Source organism: Rhinatrema bivittatum, chromosome 2 (assembly GCF_901001135.1).
Source record: "Rhinatrema bivittatum chromosome 2, aRhiBiv1.1, whole genome shotgun sequence".
Lineage (NCBI taxonomy): Eukaryota > Metazoa > Chordata > Amphibia > Gymnophiona > Rhinatrematidae > Rhinatrema > Rhinatrema bivittatum.
Genome location: NC_042616.1, coordinates 218,278,785 through 218,299,028, shown reverse-complemented (window position 1 = coordinate 218,299,028; position 20,244 = coordinate 218,278,785).

The following is a 20,244-nucleotide window of genomic DNA, read 5'->3' as shown; positions in this document are numbered from 1 at the left end:
TCTATCATATCCCCCCTCAACTGTCTCTTCTCCAAGCTGAAAAGCCCTAACCTCTTTAGTCTTTCCTCATAGGGGAGCTGTTCCATTCCCCTTATCATTTTGGTCGCCCTTCTCTGTACCTTCTCCATCGCAATTATATCTTTTTTGAGATGCGGCGACCAGAATTGTACACAGTATTCAAGGTGGGGTCTCACCATGGAGCGATACAGAGGCATTATGACATTTTCCGTTATATTCACCATTCCCTTCCTAATAATTCCCTACATTCTGTTTGCTTTTTTGACTGCCGCAGCACACTGAACCGACGATTTCAATGTGTTATCCGCTATGATGCCTAGATCTCTTTCTTGGATGGTAGCACCTAATATGGAACCTAACATTGTGTAACTATTATTTTTCCCTATATGCATCACCTTGCACTTATCCACATTAAATTTCATCTGCCATTTTGATGCCCAATTTTCCAATCTCACAAGGTCTTCCTGCAATTTTTCACAATCTGCTTGTGATTTAACTACTCTGAACAATTTTGTATCATCTGCAAATTTGATTACCTCACTCATTGTATTTTTTTCCAGATCATTTATAAATATATTGAAAAGTAAGGGTCCCAATTCAGATCCCTGAGGCACTCCACTGCCCACTCCCTTCCACTGAGAAAATTGTCCATTTAATCCTACTCTCTGTTTCCTGTCTTTTAGCCAGTTTGTAATCCATGAAAGGACATTGCCACCTATCCCATGACTTTTTACTTTTCCTAGAAGCCTCTCGTGAGGAACTTTATCAAATGCCTTCTGAAAATCCAAGTCACTACATCTACTGGTTCACCTTTATCCACATGTTTATTAACTCCTTCAAAAAGGTGAAGCAGATTTGTGGGGCAAGACTTGCCTTGGGTAAAGCCATGCTGACTTTGTTCCATTAAACCATGTCTTTCTATATGTTCTGTGATTTTGATGCTTAGAACACTTTCCACTATTTTTCCTGGCACTGAAGTCAGGCTAACCGGTCTGTAGTTTCCTGGAACACTTATCTGAGTAAGTCCCTCTGAATATCTGGTTAAAGTTATCTGGGTCACTTTTGCCTGATAACTTTCCTGCTCACCGCCACACTGAATATTGATCTCACTGTTCTAAGAATAGGTTCATTTGCAGCCCTTAAAGTCTGACATTCAGAACTTCCTCCCTCTCATTAGAGAATATAGAATTTTGTATAGGATATCTAATTTATTTTCCCATCTAGGGGTTCCTTGCCTACTTTCTTCCTAATATCTTATACTACTATTTCTACTTTTCATTTTCTATAGCACTACTGGACAGACACATTGCTGTATAGACACACAAGAGATAGTTCCTGCTCCTTGGAGCTTACAATTAGTCAAATCACATGGACCACACAGATAAGAGGCTTTGGGGAATGTATTTATTATAGAAAACATTAGGGATGTGAATTGGGCTTCGGACGATTGAAAATATGGGATGATATTTTCAAAATCGTCAGAAATCAGGGGCTCCCGATAAGAGAACCCCACGATTTTGTTCCTGGGGTTCTCTTATCGTTTTGGGGGAGGGTGGGAAAAACGGCACACCAAAACAATCCCTAAACCCACCCCGACCCTTTAAAACTGTTCCCCTAGCTTTCCCCACCCTCCCAAACCCCCCCAAAACTTTTTACAAGTACCTGGTGGTCCAGTGGGGTTCCCGGGAGCCATCTCCCGCTCTCGGGCCGTCGGCTGCCACTAATCAAAATGGCGCCGATGGCCCTTTGCCCTTACCATGTGACAGGGTATCCGTGCCATTGGCCGGCCCCTGTCACATGGTAGGAGCACTGGATGGCCTGCGCCATTTTTAAAGATGGCGCCAGCCGTCCATTACTCCTACCATGTGACAGGGCCTGGCCAATGACACGGATACCCTGTCACATGGTAAGGGCAAAGGGCCATCGGCGCCATTTTTATTAGTGACAGCCGATGGCCCCGAGAGCGGGAGATCATTCCCGGGACTTCCACTGGACCACCAGGTATTTGTAAAAAGTTTTGGGGGGGTTCGGGTGGGTGGGGAAAGCTAAGGTAACAGTTTTAAAGGGTCGGGTGGGTTTTTTTGTTTATCGGCTCGGGCGCAGCCGATAAACCAAACCGCGATTGGGCCACACAAAAAAAATAACGATGTGAATCAGAACCGGAATCGGAACCGATTCCGGTTCCGATTCACATCTCTAGAAAACATGGTCAGAATCAGCAAGGCTAAGATCTGGGAAGTGCCAACCTCGAAAGATATTTATGATCTAGGAGGACAATTTTGATAATGCCTACAAGCTTATTTTGAAAAGGAAGCATCTAGCAAAGTTTCCCTTTGAAAATGTGGCAGGTAATTCACAACATAGGTTCAAAAGTACCCGCATGCTTTGCCCCTACCTGCACGGAAACATGGGAGTGTGTGCAAGGCATGCACTGGAAAGTACACGTGGAGATGTGCAAATGAAAATCTTAGTGTGCATTCACTCCCCCTACCAATCCCTGCCCACATTTTTATGCAGGTGGAAATCTGCATGCTGTGATACAGCACACATAATGTTTACACACACGTATAATGAAAATCAGAAATCAAATCATGCCTTGATGCTGGTAAACACGGGTTTATCTACATAAATGCTTTTCATAATTGGCCTGAATGGATTAGAAAATGCTCCATAGGACCTCTGGGTCCTGTACATCTATTTAGGATTATAAAGATAAAACCTTGAAGCTTTATAATGAGCTTCTTGGGTCCATCTGTCTGTTACCATAGTAATGCTTGCTCTGCATCCAGGCCTGATGGCACATGGTACAGCTGGGAGCAGGCAGAAGAACAGGTCTCTGCACTCTTCCTCCACCTGCTGCCATGCTGGACCTCAGCCTCCTCGCCTCTCACCCACGCCACCTTTTGTATCGTCTCTCAGCCACCTCACCACCATGCTGTTCTCATGTTGAGCTCCCAATGATGGCATTCGCTCTCCTTCCCTGCCCTCTCCCACTCTAATGCCACACGTTCCCCTTGCTTCACCCCTTCTTCAGTGTTGCTGCTTATCCTCCTTGCCTCACCCCTTCCTCTTTGCCTTGCTCTCTTTCCTGATGACGCTTCTTGTCAGTCTCATCTCACCCCCTTCCCCAGATGAAGCCTCCTGTCTTCCTTGCCCTTTACCCCACCTCCTCAGTGATGCCACTCATTCTTCTTGGCCTGCTCTCTCCCCCTAGCGATGTTTCTTTTCTTTTTTTCCCAAGCTACTTCCCCCATCGACCTCCTCCACTTTGTCCCATGGCAGCCATGGTGCTTGCATCTTCTTGGCCAGTAACCTCCTCTCTCCAGTGATGGTTTTGCCTCCTCATTTCACCCCAAAACCCAATGACACCTTTACTCCCCACCCCTCACCCTAGAATTCCTTCACCTCCTTCCACTATCCCCTTCCCTGTGATGCACAATCTCTTTACTCTACCCCATGACACTGCTTCTCCTCACAATGACGCTGTTCTTTTTCTCCACCCCATGATGATTCTCCTACACCTCTACTTTCCCCATACAGTCCTCTCCCACATTTTTCTCCCTTGTGAAGTTCCTCCTCATCCACCTTCCCTCGTGATGCGTCTCATTTTCCTTCTCCATTGACATGTCTCCTCATCGCTGTGCTGCTCATCCAATCCCCACTTCCCACCAATACCTCCATAAAACAACTTGGCACTGGCTGGCCCTGAAACTGGTGTCTTATTTTGTTTAGCTGGGGATCATTTCTGCACCTTTCATTCTCAGAGAGCCCAAAGAAGGAGGAAGGGAACCACGGGGGGAGGAATGTTTTTGGCTAATAGTGCACATTATTAGCAAATAGCACATTATTTGCCACAAAAAAATCTGAAACTTTTCAGGGTTTTCGGAGGCATCATCCATTTGTTTCATTTGAAACAAAAAGTCTTTTTTTTTTAAATTCAGATTCCCCATTCATTTTATATGAATGTATACCCCTATTCCCTGACACTTGACTTGCCAAGGAGTATTTTTAGCAAGACTCATGAGTCCATGTTGACTCATGTTCTTTTGTCCAGTCTTCCGTACTAGGAAGGTGGCTCATTCCACAATAGGTCCCCCCCCCCCTCCCAGCAAGCAGCTTAATTTCACACCAGGGGCGAGTCATGACTGGTATCCCTGGTGATGAGGAATGAAAACTTATTGTTCCCAATTTTAGGGGTAAGTACTTTATGGAAGCTAGGGGTTTGGGTTGGGGTGGGAAATGTAAGGGGTGGGTTAGGGGGCAATTGGGGTGCAATTGCAGGATGAGGTGGTGTTAAGAGATAGGTTGGGGGAAATTGAGGCAAGTGGGGTGGGGTGTGGAGGTAGGGGGTGTTAGGAGTGGATTGGGGCAATTTGGGCAATTGGGATTGGGTGTCAGGCTTCAGCTGAAAAAAATGGAAAATGCCTTTCAGGAGGTCACAGAACCAGCAATACTGAACACACAACTTTGCATTCCTATTTCTCTGTATAGATTGAGGACTTCAAGAAGAAGGCTCGGTAGCTGAGAAACAAGGAAGGGGAGTAGCTGGATTAGCTGCGTGCCTGATAGGAGGAGGCAGAGGTAATTGCATTAAATGTCCATAAGGGAGCTATCAACATGGTCTATTTTCTGCTTCCATTGCAGGCCCCACTATTGCCCTGCCACTCCACAAGATCCTGTCTCTGTCTAAAACTTCATGAAACCCTCATACACATTAACATTGTCCTTGCCTTTTCCCTGGGCCACAGGCAGCACTGTCATGAAGCACTGCATGTAAAGCACTCACAGGCCTAGCACTGAACTCAAGATGATGTGAGAACCTATTGCTAAAACTCTTACCAGGGATGCTTACTGTAGATTCATTCCCCCTGTAAAACCCCTTTCAGGATAGCTTATTGCTATTGCTGTCTCACTTACACACTGTCATGCATGTAGTTCGCCATGCAGGTCTGTCCAGTAATTCCTATCTTCCCCTCATGTAGCCTTACAGTACCACACAAGGCCAGATAACTTTAAGCCTAACCAGTTAATAGTATATTCGAAAGCTAGCCAGTTAGGCTTAAAATGAACTGGCTAGCTGGATAACTTTAGACGAGTGTATTCAGTGGGACATTTATCCTACTGAATAATTGGGAAAAGTTATCCAGCTAATTTTAGTCAGACAGCTTGTCCACTAGCGGGCTTACTGAATATTGGCCTAGTAATGACTGATGGCTGGAAAATGAATATCAAAACATGAAAAACTTCTGTATAGTGTTCCAATAGTATCTATATCCAAAATAATACACCAATAAAACAATTTCTTTTCACCTCCTGATCTCCAAAACTGGTCAGGCCTTTGGGACAAGTACCACTTCCGCCATGGCCCCCAACCCCCACCCCAAGAAGATGTTAGTCAAAATCTTTTCCTCTTAGGTCATTTCCTCTCCCCTTATAGTCTCAGGCTGCAGCTGAATCAGACAAACTCTCTGCTGACCATTCCCTGGCAGTATGCCCTACCAGTTTCATATCCATGTACAATAATCCCCAGCTCTCTGGACCTTCTTTCTCTCTTCACTCTTCTCCACTTCCTGTAATTCCTATCCTTATGACCCTTCTCCTCAGTTCTGCTCTGAGCCTTCTCTGTGGAGATAACGACCCTACACTGCTACTCAGTGAAGACACTCTGCCTAATGGGGAGTGCTGCTCCTCCATTGTACACTGAAACTATGCTGACATCAGACAGGCTAGGTCTAGTAAGACCCCTGTCATACTGGGGGCACACAGACTAGCTGAAGCCACATACTGTATGGTTGAAAGGGGCCTGGGACATTTTCAATGGGACATAAAATGGTCACATTCTTACATTAACATATGTTACTTTTTGAAATATGAAATGATGCACAAGGTTGATAGGACCAGCAGTCAAGATCCATGCCAGTTTGTGAGCCCTGTCTGTATATGCCTGGTAGTACTTTACAAGTGCTTCATGATAGCTTTCTCACCCACAGGTGAGTTTGTAGAGTAGCAGATGGTGCTATAATAAGGCCTATGGAGCAGCTATGTTAGCCAAAAAGTAAGGTCCAGTGAGTGTGAAGAGTACATAGCATGTACCCTTTTCACTTTTTGCAGGGCAGCAGACAGGTTTGGACTCCGTTTCTCCTGGATCCAGTGGCCTCCAACAGGCAAGGCAGCGTTCATGGGTGCTGTTTGCAAACCTAGAAGAGGAGGGGGAGGAGAAGGGGGGTGGGTGGGGGTCAGATGATGAACACCCATCAGCACAGCATTGCCATGCTTACATGGAGGAGGAGAACGGTCAATTCATATCCTGTCAGGCATACTGGATATCTGGCAGCATGCAGTTGGCAACTGGGAAGGCAGCTAAGAGGATGAAGACATCTTCTGAGGAAGAAAAGAGGAGGTACAGTCCACTCCAGCAGAGAGCATGCTGCAACTCAACATTAGAATAGTTAAGGAAATAGCAGGCCTCAGGCATGACTTACAGGGTGTGAAGAATGTGGTCAAGGAGGAGATACAAAGTGTGCAGCAGGAGCTGAGGGACATGCATAATGAAATATAGGCCTAGACTGCAGATGCTACAGCAGAAGCCACTCTGCCATCTGCTGCTACCATGGAAAACTTTGTGGTATCCGATGCTTCCCTGGAATGGATGCAGCCCTGCCAGCCTTTGCTGCATCACCACCCTGCATGGTGCTTTCCCATGCCAGACTTCTACCTAGCCTGTTGACAGCTCTCCCTCTTGCTTCACCACTGCTCATGATGGTCCTGCCTCCTCACGTGCCAACACTACCCACACTGATGTTACCTCCAGAAACACCACCCCCATCACTGCAGAAATAGTCTCCCCCCACTCTCCGAGGGCACAGGTGGGATCCACACCCTCTGCCATGATGGGAATGGCCTCACTATCAGGCCGATACAGTACAGTGCACTCAGGTGGAGCGCACTGTTAACCCGCATTTGGACGCACATTTTCGACTCACTAGCTTTAGCCCTTATTTAAAATTTATTTATTTAAAAATGTTTATATACCGCTTTTACAATTCGAAAGAATTAATCAAAACGGTTTACAACCAAACATGCATAATAATAAAAACATAACAGTTAAAACAAATTAAAACTAACATTTAAAATATTAACACAATAAACATTCAAGACCTGCGGTTTTTTAAACAATAAAAATAACAAGCGGAGTGAGTGAAAAAGAAATTTCGTATGGGTATTATGTGAATTGTAGAAGATGGAACTATTGTAATGAATGAATGAATGTTTTTATTATGAATTAGAAGATAAGGAATATGCTTTCTGAAATAGATAAGTCTTAAGTGATTTTTTAAACTGTTGAGCAGAAGAGGTGAGACGAAGATGATCTGGGAGTGAATTCCATAAAACAGGACCTGCAACTGAAAATGCTCTTTTTCTGGTTATTTCGAGTTTTGCCAATTTGACGGTTGGGATATCTAATAAATTTTTTGAAAAGGATCTGAGATGTCTAGAGGGTTTATATATACGGAGATTTGTACATAGCCAAGTAGAAGTGGTGTTATAGATAAGAGAATGGATGATTGATAATACTTTGAATTGAATTCGATACTTGATCGGTAACCAATGAAGAGAAAGTAAGACCGGAGTAATGTGAGTTCTACGTGAGGTACCTACAAGCAACCAAGCGGCAGAATTCTGGATCAATTGTAAAGGGTATAAAGCAGAGTTAGATAATCCTAAGAATAAGGCATTACAATAATCCATACCCGAAAAAATTAGGGACTGTAAAACTGTACGATAATCGTTGAAAAACAGAAGAGGTCGAATTCTTTTCAATAAATGCAATTTATAGAAGGATTTTTTTGTTATATTAGAAATATGATTAGCCATAGAAAGGTTGGAGTTAATTGTAATACCTAAACTAACAGAAGAGGTGCTGATAGGGATTTGAATATTTTTGAAGCTTAAATGAGAAGGAGGGCCTATGATAGATTCTGAAATAGATGAGAGATGTGTAATCGTGGTTTTTGAAGGGTTCAATTTTAGACGATTGTGGTCTAACCAGGTATTGATAGTAGAAAGGACCAAAGATATTAACGAAAAAGTTTCCGACCATGAATTATTAAAAGGAACGAGCAACTGAATATCGTCTGCATAAATACGAAAATAAACATTTAGAGTTGTGAGGATGTGACAAAGGGGAAGCAGATATATATTAAAAAGTATTGGAGACAGAGATGAACCTTGTGGAACACCAGTTGTGGAAATATATGAATCTGAGCAATGATTGTTAACATGTACATATAAAGAACGGTTAGTTAGAAAAGATCGAAACCAGGAAAGAACAGTAGATTGAATGCCTATGGACTGTAAACCTGATAGGAGTATTTGGTGATTCAGGGTATCGAACGCAGCGGAAATATCTAAAGAAATGAGGATATAATCTGTGTAGGCGTCGAACCCATGAAAAACTGTATCAAAACATGATAGTAATAAAGTTTCTGTCGAGTGGCCTTTCCTAAAACCATGCTGGCCTGCATGCAAAAGATCATTATCACTTAAAAAATTAGAAAGTTGATTTAAGACCACCGATTCAATAAGTTTGGCTAGTGAAGGGATCAATGCTATTGGTCTTAGATTACTAAGATCTAAAGGATCTTTTGATTTATTTTTTTGAATAGGAAGAATTGCGATTTTCTTTAAATTATCAGGAAAAATACCAGAAGATAAAGATTGGTTGACTAAATCGCTCAGAAACTGACATGTATAGGGAGCAATAGCTTTAAATAATTTTCCTGTACAGGGATTGAGAGGAGAATTGGTTGTTTTTTGTTTCTGTATTATTTTCAGAATAGAGGATTCCGAAATAAGGTCAAATTCAGTCCAGGATAGCTACAATGGAGGATCTTTGAAAATAGGAACTGGCAAATGCTGAAATTCTTTAGAAATTGTTTCAATTTTGTTTTGAAAATGACATGCTATTTTATTACAGTCATCTATGTTATTCAGTAAGGGGGTAATAGCGAGTCAAAAACATGCGTCCCACCCCCCCTGAACCTAATAGTGCCCGCAACATGCAAATGCATGTTGATGGCCCTATTAGTTATTCCCACGCGATACATAAAGTAAAATGTGCAGCCAAGCCGCACACTTTACTTTCAGAAATTAATGCCTGCCCAAAGGCTGGCGTTAATTTCTGCCGGCGCCAGAGAAGTGCACAGAAAAGCAGTAAAAACTGCTTTTTTTTGTGCACCCTCTGACTTAATATCATAGCGATATTAAGTCGGAGGCCCCAAAAATAAAAAAAAAAGTAAAAATTAAAAAAAACAAATTAAAAATCGGTCTGCGGGTCGGAAGATGGATGCTCAATTATGCCGGCGTCCATTTTTCGAACCCATGGCTGTCAGCGGGTTTGAGAACTGACGCCGACAAAATTGAGTGTCGGCTGTCAAACCCGCTGACAGCCACCGCTCTTGTAAAAAAGGAGACGCTAGGGACGCACTAGTGTCTCTAGCGCCTCCTTTTACCACAGGCCCTAATTTGCATAGGCCACCCTCCTGAATCACGCGCCCAGGAGAGTGGCCTGTGTGCATGCCGGGAGAGCGGGCGCTCGCCAGCTCTCCTGTGCATTTTTCTGAATCGGCCTGCTAGTGTGGTAGCTGAAAAGTTGATGCCCACACTGCTTCCAAGCCATCTTCTCTGCAGCCAAACATCCCCTTGCTGGAGCAAAGCAGCCCTCCAGCAGCTATCAACCTCTATCATTCCTCCAGTTTCGATGCCCATGAAAGGCATAGTCAACAGTGATCAGACACCACTGCAGATGAGCATGAGACTGAGATAGGTGAAGACAGCGGAACTTCCCTCCCGCTGCAAAAAAAAAAAGAGGGTGACCAAGGAAGCATTAACTGTATATAATTTTCAACACTTCTATTTCTCTTGTATATAAATGTACCTATGCCATCTAAAATTTCTTTGTATCAGAGTTTTCTTTTCCTATATAGCCTACTGTGGAGTCTGGTGATGTATCTCCTGCAATTCCTCCTGGCTCAGGTTGTGTGCCTTCTTCTCTGCCTCTTCTTTTTCTGGATGATCTTGTCTAGATGATCTTTTTGCCAAAGTCTCCAATGACCTGTTTATGGCTAATGCCAAAGGCCTTTACTCACTTCTTATCTTCCTTGACACTAGGGGTATGCATTCGTTTGCAACATATTGGCAATCCGCAACGTATATGTCCCTATTCGTTGTATTCGTGGGGTCGTGAAATGTATCGCGATTCCCCATGAATATAACATATCATCCGTTCTATATGTTTGGCGCCGCGCGCTTTTCTTCACCGCCATTTCAAATCGGAGAACGCCATTTGGGTATATCCATAGCCAAAAACCAGCCCTTTCCTGTGAGTCATCAGTGACCTCACAGCCCTGTCAGAGTGGGTTGGACAGGTTGGCAAGGAGACCAGAATGCAACGTATCAGCAGTAAGAAGTTTTGCAATGCAGCCAGTTTTGCAATGCACTCAGTGGTTGGTGACGCTTTTCCTGATGACCCAGCACTATATATACTTAAGCATGTGGCGTGTCATGCACTTTCTTTGCAAGGGTGATCTGGGGAGGCTGGGAGGTGGTCTGTCTCTGCAGAACGTGGATGCACTCAGAGCTAGTCTGAGTTCTCAAATCTGTATTCAATTGCTAGATAGGCTAGTTACTTAGATAGAAAAAGATATTTGTGCTTCATTTGGCTGCAGTGCCAGCTAGCCCTGTTTTTTTTTTTAAGCACTTTTTTTAGTTGTTCTGAGACGGTCTGTCTTTGCCAGGGAGAAAAGCTGCTAGCAGTGGCATTTTGTTTAATTCACCCTCTGAGGTAGGTTGCAAGCACCATTTGGGTGTTGTGGGTGGGAGAGATATATTCAATTTCTAGCTAGTTTGCTAGAATTGCCATTGAAAAATATATTTCATCAATTTTCCTGCTGTGCCAAAAATTCCAGCTTTTTTAACTGCATTTGTTTAATTGAACTCACTCAGTCTCTCTGTGCACTGGGCATCAGTGCCAGTGGGCAGGCAGTTTAGCAGAATCAAGTATACTGGAACAGCAGTGGTCTGTGTGTGCAGCTAAATCCCCAGTGGGCCTCTTTTGTAGTTACAAGCTCGGTGTTTGCACACACATTTCATTAGTGCATATCAAGGCACTGTGCCAGTGGGCACTGGGTAGTTTAGCAGACTCAAGTATATTATTGGGACAGTCTGTGCAGCCAAATCCCCAGTGGGCCTCTTTTGTAGTTACAAGCTCGGTGTGTGTGCACACACATTACATTAGTGCATATCAAAGCACTGTGCCAGTGGGCACTGGGTAGTTTAGCAGACTCAAGTATACTGGGACAGCAGTGGTCTGTGTGTGCAGCCAAATCCCCAGTGGGCCTCTTTTGTAGTTACAAGCTTGGTGTGTGCACACACATTACATTAGTGCATATCAAGGCACTGTGCCAGTGGGCACTGGGTAGTTTATCAGACTCAAGTATACTGAGACAGCAGTGGTCTGTGTGTGTGCAGCCAAATCCCCAGTGAGCCTCTTTTGTAGTTACAAGCTCGGTGTGTGCACACACATTACACATTAGTGCATATCAAGGCACTGTGCCAGTGGGCACTGGGTAGTTTAGCAGACTCAAGTATATTATTGGGACAGTCTATGCAGCCAAATCCCCAGTGGGACTCTTTTGTAGTTACAAGCTCGGTGTGTGCACACATATTACATTAGTGCATATCAAGGCACTGTGCCAGTGGGCACTGGGTAGTTTAGCAGAGTCAAGTATATTACTGGGACAGTCTGTGCAGCCAAATCCCCAGTGGGCTTCTTTTGTAGTTACAAGCTCTATGAGTGCACACACATTACATTAGTGCAAATCAAGGCACTGTGCCCATGGGCAGCCAGTAGGCACTAGGCAGTGACATTAAATCCATAATGTCAGGGAAAGCTAGATGTGGTTGGGTGATTGGGATTGGCAGAGGAGGCACGTCAAAAGGTACTAGTGCCAGTCCCCCATTAAAGTTAAAAAGGGACCTGTTGCAATCTAAACTCTTTGGAGGGGCAGGCACTGGCAGATCCATCCAGAAAAAAATGAAATCTAAACATGATGCATCGCCACCACCTTTTTCTGACCCTGTAGTTTTGGAGGTGAGGGAAGGGGAGGCTGAGTCATGCAAGACAAAATGTCGACACCCAAAAGCAGCAGTGGGACAGCAGTCTTGACTTAGCATTGACAATGTAGCACAGGCACTGTTTGCTTCTGATTCTGATGAAGAATCATCTTGTGTGGGATTCTCATCAGAAACGGAAGAAGTAAGAGCTGGTGAAGTTTTAGGAGGATCAGTTAGTCCTGTCTTAGCCTCCACTTCAGTGCAGCAGGGGAGAGATGAAACTGATGATGAGGAGGAGGAGGAGGAAGAGCAGTCAGCGCAGGCACAGATTGTGACTGAGGCCCTTGGCATTGCTTCTCAGGGTACACCCTCTACTTCAGCTCCAGTGCCAGCAACCACCCCCAAGGCTATACAGAAGGGAGGATCACGAAAGACATCTGCGTTCTGGAGCCACTTTAAATTGACGGAGGATCCGCATTTTGCTCAGTGTAATTACTGTGGCAGGGCTATTAGCAGAGGCAAGCAAATGGGACATCTATCTAATTTTGGTATGACGCATCATATGAAGAGGCAACACCCAACAACAATACTGCCATCTGGGGATGGTGGCAGTACCAGTCAGGGGACCCCTTCCAAGCAGCATAAAGTGGTTGAAAAGGAGCAGAGTAAGCCCACACCCTCAGCCCCTTCTAGCAGTCAGATGGCAGGCCAGCAACCCCCTGACATGTGGCAGAAGTGACAACCCAATCATGGAGGAAATGGGGTGGAGTGCGGTAGCACTATCCCAGGGTAGGAGGCAGGCAGCCTCAAAAGTTGTAACCAGGAGCATTGGGGAAATGATTGCACTTGATGACCAGCCCTTCCAGTTAGTGGAGAATGTGGGTTTCAAGCATTTTCTGAAGGTCATAGTTCCAAATTACAAAGTCCCCTCCAGAACCACATTTAGCAGAAAGGACATCCCCAGCCTGTACAAGCAGTGTCGCAGTTGCATCCAAGCACTGCTAGCTAAGGCACAGGGGAGTGTACATTTCGCCTGTGATATCTGGACCGCCATGAATGCTGCACACTCTTACCTCTCCCTGACAGCACACTGGCGGGACCTGGCTGAAGCAGGGGTAGGCAGCAGCTCTATTACTGAACAAGTATCAGGGTAGAGGTGGGCTTTACGGCACAGCATCCTGACGGACCAGGCCCGTACCGCAGCCAATATTCTAGCATGCATTAGACAGATGCTGGAGGGCTGGCAACTATACCAGCAAGACAGGAATCCTCAGGCAGGGTTCTTTGTCACAGACAATGGTGCAAACATGGTTAAGGCAATAACCAACGGGTGCTTTAAGAACATCCGATGTTTTGCACACACTCTGCACCTGGTAGTGAAGTCAGCTCTGGGGTTGGAGTCCAATGACGAAGAGAATGAATATCTGCATAGCTTAATTCAGAAGTGCAGGAACATAACTGCGCACTTCCACAGAAGTGTGAAGGCGGGGCAGGTTCTCCGACAAAAGCAGACTGATTTGGAGATGCCTCACAAGCGTCTCATTCAAGACATTGCCACCCAGTGGAATTCCACCTTTATGATGCTGCAGAGGTTAGTGGAGCTGCAGACACCCCTTCATGAACTTTCTGATTCAATGGACATAGGTGTGCAGAATCTCCTAGGGCATCATGATTGGTTAGTCTTGAGTCAGCTGGTAAAAATCCTGCAGCCCTTCAAGGATGTCACGGAAGAGCTGAGTTCCAGAAGTGCCACCTTGGCTGACATCATCATATTTTGTTAATTTCCTAGATGGAAATTTGGAGGCTTTTAAACAGGAAGAGGGAATGACAGTTGAGGTGCTGCATTGTCTGGACATTTTGCAGCAGCAGGTGGAAGACAGATTAAGGCCTTTAACAGAACAGAACACATACATGCTCGCCGCAGTCTGTGATCCCCAAGTGAAAGGGAAACTCGCCCTACAGTACGGTTGTCTCCCATTGGTGAAAGACCTGCTGTTAGCAAAGGTCCGTGAACCGGAGCACCATAGACAGAGACAGATTAGGCGTGAAGCAGAGGAGGAAACAGCGGGCACTTCAGAGAGTTGTGTTAGCCCTAGCAGGAGCAGCACTCTGTCAGCAACAGCTAGTACGTCCTCCTCCTCCACTTCAGAATGCCAAAGGCATGTTGCCCATAAAGCTTCATCTTTTGTGCAACGGGCTAGAGAGAAAGAAACTGGCATGAGTGACTCTCAGCCCACCCAAGCAAAGGAGATACCAGCACAGCTGTCAGTGACACGGTATCTCTCAGAGCCCACAGATAACATGCAGACAGATCCACTGGCATATTGGGCACACAAGTCCACTGTCTGGCCACACCTAGCCAAAGTGGCTCAGCGATATCTGTCATGTCCACCAACCAGTGTGCCCAGTGAACATGTCTTTTCAATGACAGGGGATATCTTGAGCCCTCACTGCTCAAGGCTGGCACCAGAGTTGATGGAAATGCTAGTGTTTTTTAAAGTAAACCTGCCTTTGCTTGGGTTCCCAAATTTTCCCTGTGAATGGCAAGATGAATAAAAGCAATTGAAAGCCTTGCAGCAGCTCCAACTGCCTCCTTTGCTCCAGATAATATAAGCACTATAGCACATGTACCTGACCTGAAACGCTGTGCCTTTCTGTCCACTGTCCAGGCCGTACACCCCTACAAGGGCCTGACCTGAAACGCTGTGTCTGTCTGTCCACTGGCCAGGTTGTATATCCCTACAAGGGCCTGACTTCTAATGCTGTGCCTGTCTATCCACTGTCCAGGCCATATGCCACTACAAGGGCCTGACCTGAAACGCTGTGCCTGTCCGTCCACATTTGGAATGTAAGAACATAAAAAGCTGACTTAAGATGTTTGGAGCTTGCATATTTCATATGCTCAATATTTTTCATTACCTTGCCAACAGTAATGTTTCCAGTACTATCGAAAAATGGTGGTAGTTGCACTCTAGTTCATCCTCTGTGTTCCCATTGCTTACAGAGGCACTGTGTAAACCACAAAGTCAACATAGGTTGATATTTTAGATTTGGACTTGAGTAGCGGTTTTCTTATTTCTGAGAGATCTTCATGTCCTCGAACGCTGTGCCTGTCCGTCCAGGCCTAATGTCCCTACAAGGGTTTGACCTCTGTCCTCGAATGCTGTGCCTGTCCGTCCAGGCCTAATGTCCCTACAAGGGATTGTCCTCTGTCCTGGAATGTTGTGCCTGTCCGTCTAGGCCTAATGTCCCTACGTGGGTTTCCGTTTGACCTCTGTCCTTGAATGCTGTGCCTGTCTGTCTAGGCCTTATGTCCCTACATGGGTTTCCATTTGATCTCTGTCCTCGAATGATGTGCCTGTCCATCCAGGCTTATGACCCTATGTGGGCTTGACCTCTGTCCTCAAATGCTGTGCCTGTCCGTCCAGGCCTAATGTCCCTACAAGGGTTTGACCTCTGTCCTCGAATGCTGTGCCTGTCCGTCCAGGCCTAATGTCCCTACAAGGGTTTGACCTCTGTCCTCGAATGCTGTGCCTGTCCGTCCAGGCCTAATGTCCCTACAAGGGTTTGACCTCTGTCCTCGAATGCTGTGCCTGTCCGTCCAGGCCTAACGTCCTTACATGGGTTTCCATTTGTCCTCTGTCCTCGAATGCTGTGCCTGTCCATCCAGGCCTTATGTCCTTACGTGGGCTTGACCTCTGTCCTCAAATGTTGTGCCTGTCCATCCAGGCCTAATGTCCTTACAAGGGTTTGACCTCTGTCCTCAAATGCCGTTCCTGCCCGTCCAGTCCTGATGTCCCTACAAGGGTTTGACCTCTGTCCTCAAATGCTGTGCCTGTCCATCTAGGCCTAATGTCCCTACAAGGGTTTGACCTCTGTCCTGGAATGCAGTGCCTGTCTGTCCAGGCTTAATGTCCCTACAAGGGTTTGACCTCTGTCCTTGATTGTTGTGCCTGTCTGTCCAGGTCTTATGTCCCTACGTGGGCTTCACCTCTGTCCTCAAATGCTGTGCCTGTCCATCCAGGCCTAATGTCCCTACAAGGGTTTGAACTCTGTCCTCAAATGCTGTGCATGTCCGTCCAGGCCTAATGTCCCTACAAGGGTTTGATCTCTGTCCTCAAATGCTGTGCCTGTCTGTCCAGGCCTAATGTCCCTATGTGGGCTTGACCTCTGTCCTTAAATGCTGTGCTTGTCCATCCAGGCCTTATGTCCCTACATTGGTTTCCATTTGACCTCTGTCCTCAAATGCTGTGCCTGTCTGTCTAGGCCTAATGTCCCTATGTGGGCTTGACCTCTGTCCTTAAATGCTGTGCCTGTCCATCCAGGCCTAATGTCCCTAACAAGGGTTTGTCCTCTGTCCTTGAATGTTGTGCCTGTCCGTCCAGGCCTAATGTCCCTACAAGGTTTTGACCTCTGTCCTCGAATGCTGTTCCTGTCCATCCAGGCCTTATGTCCCTATGTGGGTTTCCATTTGACCTCTGTCCTCGAATGCTCTGCTGTCTGTCCAGGCCTAATGTCCCTACAAGGTTTTGACCTCTGTCCTCGAATGCTGTGCTGTCTGTACAGGCCTAATGTCCCTCCAAGGGTTTGACCTCTGTCCTCGAATGCTGTGCTGTCTGTCCAGGCCTAATTTCCCTACAAGGTATTGACCTCTGTCCTCGAATGCTGTGCCTGTCCATCCAGGCCTTATGTCCCTATGTGGGCTTGACCTCTGTCCTCGAATGCTATGCTTGTTCGTCCAGGCCTTATGTCCAGTCCTATCGGCTGAACCCTCATTGCAAAGGGAAACCTCAGTCTCTGGCAATTCAAACTAGTAATCCTTCACAGCATGGATCCTTAAATAAAACAGTTTTCTTTAGTTTCAGGGCAGAGAAGAGAACTTCCTCCGTCTTGCTTATGAAGTCATGATCTGTTTGCAAATGCTTAAATCCTAACAATTTGTACCATTATACACTCTAAGGGCCAACCCATTCCAGGGAGCCCTTTCCTGCTCAAAGGAAAGGGAACTCTCCCCGGATATAGCAGCCTATCTCTTAGCACCTGTTGACCCATGTTCAGAACGAGAAAAGATCTCCAAGGTACTTAGACTGTGGCAAACACGGTGAGACCATGCTCACAGTGAGACCCTGCTCCACGTCGCCACGCTTTGAAGGCTCGTGCTCCACTCTAGGGGCCAACCCATTCCAAGGAAGCCCTTTCCTGCTCAAAGGAAAGGGAACTCTCCCCGGGTGTAGCCAGCCTGTATCTACCCTCTGACCCATGTTGAACCGCTCTTTACATGGAAACCTCCTCCACCTCGGCCTTGAAAATTCTCGTTTGTATATCTGCTAACTCCTCCAGATTTTAAAAGACCAGCGAGAACTCACTAGATGCCAACGTAAACACCCCACTCTAGGGGCGAACCCATTCTAGGGAGCCCTTTCCTGCACAAAGGAAAGGGAACTCTCCCCAGGTGTAGCCAGCCTGTATCTAACCTCTGCCTCTGTGCCTTGCTGCCATACACCAGATGACTCACTCAACTCCTTGTGGTGTTCTTGCCACTATCATGGTTGCTCAGTATGTTGGTGCTAGTCTTTCTGCTTGCTATGTTCCCCCTTTATTGTGCTGTAGGATGTTGATGCCACTTGTCTTGTCGCTTTGTCTGTCGTGCTGCCTTTGAGGGTTCATGCATCTGATATCGGTGCTCTCTTTTGAAGCTGTGGTGTATTTTTGACACTATCACTGCTGCTTTGCACCTCTATTAAAGCACTCTTCTTGCCACTCCTGGTACCCCTTTGCCCCTTTAAAGTACCTTAGGCTATTCATGCCACTTTGGTGCCACTTTGCCACAGTCTAAGTACCTTGGAGCTCTTTTCTTGTTCTGATGATTACTCCCCAGAAGTTTCATCAAAATTGATAAGAAAACCCCAATTCTGCAGCCAAAAATAGGCTGCAAATTCTTCCCCCATTGACTTTAATGGGAACCGGAAAACGAATGCACGTATCAATGGATCGGGGGCGCCATTGAACGAATGTAACGTATTTACCCACCGACGAATATGAATACCGAATTGGACGAATCCGTACCCTCTGCACATCCCTACTTGACATGTTGATTCTCTATCCTGACTTGGATTTTGGGACACTGTCCTGCCTTGGTTCTCTTCTTACCTCTTCTATCACACTTTTAATGTTTCCTCTGGTGGATCCTCCTCTACTTCCATTCCACTATCAATTGGTGTGCCTCAGGTTCTAATCTGGGCCCTCTTCTCCCAATATACTAATTCCCTTGGTAAGCTGATTTTTTCTCTGGCTTTCAGTACCATTTTTATGGTGATGATTCCCAGATTTACTTCTCTACATCAGAAATCCAGTACCAAAACTCAGTCTGCTCATCTGACGTTGCTGCCTGGATGTCCCACTGCCACCTTAAACCCTACTTGGTCAAGATGAAGCTCTTTATCTTTCACCCTAAGCCCACCTCCCCTCTTCCTCCTTTCTCTATTTCTGTGGATAACATGGTCATCTTTTGTCCCCTCAGCCTTTAACCTAGGATTCATCTTTGAATCCTCTTTCTCCTTTTCTACGCATATCCAAAACTCTGCTAAAAAAAGTGTTATTTCGCTATAACATTGCCAAAATTCTTCCCTTCTTATCTGAACACACACTACCAGAACCCTTATCCACACTCTTATCTCCTGTTTATACTATTGCTACCTGCTCCTCTCGGGTCTCCCAGCAAACCATCTCTCTCCACTATAATTTATCCTAAATTTAGCGGTGCAACTTATCTTTCACCAAAGTCGCTGCTCTTCTGAAGTCACTGCATCGGTTCACTATCTGCTGTGCTAAATCTATTTATGCAGTGTTGATGACATTCGAGCGTAATTTCCTTATAAAATAGCAACTAATGCACATATGTGCAAGCCACGGCCTAACATGCCCCGACATGCCCACCTTTTTTGCACAAACTTTTATTTGTGAAGACAGATATATGCATGGATGTGATCCTTTTAGAAAATATGGATTATGTGTGAATGCTTTACATAAGCATGTACAGTATATGTTAGTTTTATACATTTAATTTTTGGAAAATTCACCCCCTGTTGCGGGAAAATTTTCAGTGACTACAGTTTTTAGACATGGTATTGCATGATTCTTCATTACGCACTCTAATGATTTTATTCACCTGCATTAGTTATTGTGAACAACGCCAGGCTTGTAGCTGTGTGTCATGCAAAATGTAAGGCTTCAGAAGATCTTCAAGCAGACTAAGAACCCTGAAAGACTTTAATTTCCCCTTCTCAGGAAAGAATCCAGGAAGCATGGCCTCATCACTCTCGAGACAGCTCCTAAACCCTCCTAGCTGGTGGAACGGGGACTACATAACCATAATAACATGCAGTGCATCCAATTACATATCCTCCCCTCATTCTGTTAGACTGGCACTCCAATATCTTACAAGCAGATTTGCATTTTTTTGGGGAACTTTGTCCCAAAATGTTGCTGACCCTAGTTCTGTCTGCATCTTAAGTAGAACTGACTCTTTAGAAATGTTCTCTTCTCTTGCTTGCGGCTCACGATCCAGCTCAACATAGCTTTTTGATTTTTTTTTTTGACAGGGTGTCTTTTCCCCCTTAGCTCTCCTCCTAATGCTAGCACTGCAGGGGATTCAGAATATATGTGCTTGCAACTTCCCGATGATGTACTAAGAGGAGCTTTTTCATATAGCTCAAATAGATGCAAACTACACAGGTGCTTTTAATGTAAGCACTTTATGCAAATTGTTGTTGCATTGTTGCCCTTTAAAAATTAGCAAGCGCAAGGTTCTGTATATGCACTACAAGTGTCTGCACATTTTATACCTACTGTTTGTGTGGGCAGTGGAGGTGGGGGCAAAACAGAGCATGCACTTCTGGTAATCAAACGTGCGTGCGCCTGCTGTTTTCTCCCCGACCCTGAACATGCCCACAGGGATGATTCTTTTTCCTGTGGCTCAACGTACATGTGCTATGGAAGCCATGTGTTACTTTTAGTCACGTTTGAAGCAGGCAATTTTCAGTCAGGCTATTTTATCTGGGTAAATGCTTTTGAAAATTGTGCTGCAGAGGAGTAATCTAGGTCTGTTACAGT